This window comes from Rhagoletis zephyria, unplaced genomic scaffold (genome assembly GCF_001687245.7).
Source record: "Rhagoletis zephyria isolate East Lansing unplaced genomic scaffold, Rhagoletis_zephyria_1.1 Rzeph_scaffold_00630, whole genome shotgun sequence".
Taxonomy (NCBI): Eukaryota; Metazoa; Arthropoda; class Insecta; order Diptera; family Tephritidae; genus Rhagoletis; species Rhagoletis zephyria.
The window spans coordinates 205,127-208,056 of NW_016157714.1; positions in this window are offsets into that span (position 1 = coordinate 205,127).

The window sequence follows — 2,930 nt, forward strand, 5'->3', positions numbered from 1 at the left end:
AACTAACTCACCTCGCGGTGGCGGCGCCCTTATATACCTGCGCTAGCACTTATGGCAACTCTAGAACATTCTGAAGTTTATCGCTCATTCTCTTTCTCTCGCTGTTCGCAGTGTTCATCCAACTTGACCTTTTTCTTTGTGGAACATTCTACGTCATTCTTCGAACATTCTGCCTATTTCTCGTTGTTCGCTTTGTGTTGCCGCAGTATTCGCCACAATATATATGAGATCATTTGGTTATTTACGTATAGCGGTTTCTTATTTTTTATGATTTCTGGAGACTATTTAACAACATACCTTCGGCCAAAGGTTCCTATTCCCATTGCTGTCTGAAAGTTCGTAAGTTTTTTTTTGTGCGCTTTCCAATCACAGCGATCCTTTTACAATTTGGCGTAATGAAGTGAGAGAAAATTGTGTGTTCAGCGAAAGCCATTAAAACAGGCATTTTCCACGAATAAGTCTTTGACAAAGAAAATCTTTGTTTGAGAAATTTTTAAGGGCAGGCAGAAAAATATATGTATTTTAATTTCTCATTCTCCTTTTCAGACTTTTCAAATTTCTCGCATAAACCGTTTATCTTTGACATACATCGCACAAAGGCTGCGTAACACGTTTTACCTTTCTTTCTAATCGCACTCAAATCTTTAGCACTAATTGATTCAGTCGCAAGTAATTCATCAAAACGCTCTTTGGCTTTTTCCCACATGACCTTTAACTCTTCTTGCTGAATTTTCAGCGAATGTTTGCTGTGGTCAGTTGTGGGTGTGCCAAGAAATTCTAAATCGAATTCAATAACTGAATCAGCCAAACGAATATATGTTTCCATTTTGAATTATTTCAAATTATCTAAAAATCTTTCTCCAAAATAAGCCACTCAAGTAAACACTCACGAAAGTGAATGACACAGTTGAAAATTGTTGCCCAAAAAGCCACCCAAATTGTAGAAATTACAAATTCTGCCTCCAAAAACCACGACTTAGTAAGAATGAAAAAAAGCCAAACTTTATGGTACTCAAATACATAAATGTACATATATGCATAAACGTTTTATTGGTAATATATGTGCGTGTGTGTATGTACATATGTATTTTGTTCACGCGGTTATTATATATTGGTCGCCACTCGATAATTAATTCAAAGAATATTTACACTTTTCAGCAAAACGTATGTGTGTAGACGCAAATATCTTTTATTTTTAATAGCAATCAATACTAATTTTAATGCTTATTGAGTGATTTTGTGAAAATAGACGAAAATGGCACTTTTTGAGGTTAAGCCTCTGCTACCATACGAATTGGATGTATGTTAATATTAATACACTTGTGCCTCTTACGGAACTCAGAAAAGGGAACTAAAAACCAAAATTGTGGAAATTCCAGTGAATTGATTTAAAAAACACAATTTGAAAAAAGTTATATTAATTCGGTTGTGAAATTATTTTTATCTCGCAGAAAACTTAATGTGCAAAATGAATTTTCGCGCGCTTTTACTGTTGAGGTTACTGTGCCTGCTTGCGGACAGACAGAACTTTTAGTGGACTGTAAGTTTTTTCAATAATTTTTTTTTCACAAAATCACTTGCGGAAATTGTTCTTTCAGTATTATACGTATATTTTTTTCTACTTTTATTTATTCACAACAAAAAAAACAAGTGCTGTGATTCTTAACCACGTACCTTTTTACTGCGATAGCTGCTGATTGATGTGGAGTTGATGCCTTTTGTAGTATATTCTTTAGCGACCGCGCTTAATAGCTGCTGTGCTCAATCGCTGGTGATGGCAAATGTGATTCCGGATGCGATGTTCTAGTGGTTGATGACCAAAGGTACTCTTGGATGCTTGATCAATTTTCCTTAGATTTGAAATCAACTTAGAAACTCACGGCGACGGAGGACCATGTACATTGGCCGAAGTTGTGGCAAGGAGCAGTTGCACGTTCGCGCCAATGTTTATTGAAATGAAGAAAAAGGAAAACAATTCAAAACTATACAGTTTATTGTTCAAATATATTTAAGGATAATAATTTTCCAATATTACCTTAGATTTGAAAGGCGATGAGGCGTGGTGGCTCGAGGACGTCTTCTCACTTGGATACTCGCTAGGTAAGTAAAAAGTCCGTTCTATTTTTTCTGCTAAGTAATATAGCCCAAGGAAAAACGGGTTTTAACCCGCAAGGGAAATTTTAACGTAGATAGTTTGTAGCTAACTGTTGTGTCTTATACACAGTGTTAATTATTAGGACGGGTCGTAAATGGAATTGTTTAGGACGCCGGCCTAAACATAAAGCAAAACTATTAAACAAATTAATCGAAATTATTCATATAAACAATTACTGCATAAACCCGAAAGGTCTTTTAAATAATAATAGACTTTAAATATTTTTATGTAAAATTTCGACTATTATTTATAAATCGTTTTAGTTTTAAGCCGAAGTTTGCATAAGAGCAATTCTGTTTAATTTCATAAAAGTGATTTCGGTTTTATATAGAAAGTGTTTACATTTATACATACGGTGACCATATAAACGTATGTAAATTTGTATAGGAGTTTTGCTTTATTCCTCGGACTGGAAGAAAAAATCCAGGTCGAAAATTGTATGCCAAATATACAAATAGCAGAGCAAAACGCCCAAAATTTCGCTGCACGCCTTCAACCGAAGTGGCTGATACCACTTTAAGGTTTGAGCCAGAGTTTGGTGAAACCATTCCGACTGCTTTAAAAACAGAATTAACAAGTAAGAAAGTCTAAGTTCGGGCGGAGCCGAACATTAAATACCCGGCGCAAGTATTAAATATATGTTTTTCCACCTTTTCGAAAGCTACCGCTACATGATAAGCCGGCGTGTATAAAATTTAAGTAAACTAGCGTCCTTAAATTTCAAAATATTGAAATTTCAAGCATTTCTGAAATTTACCGTTAAATGAAAAGCGGC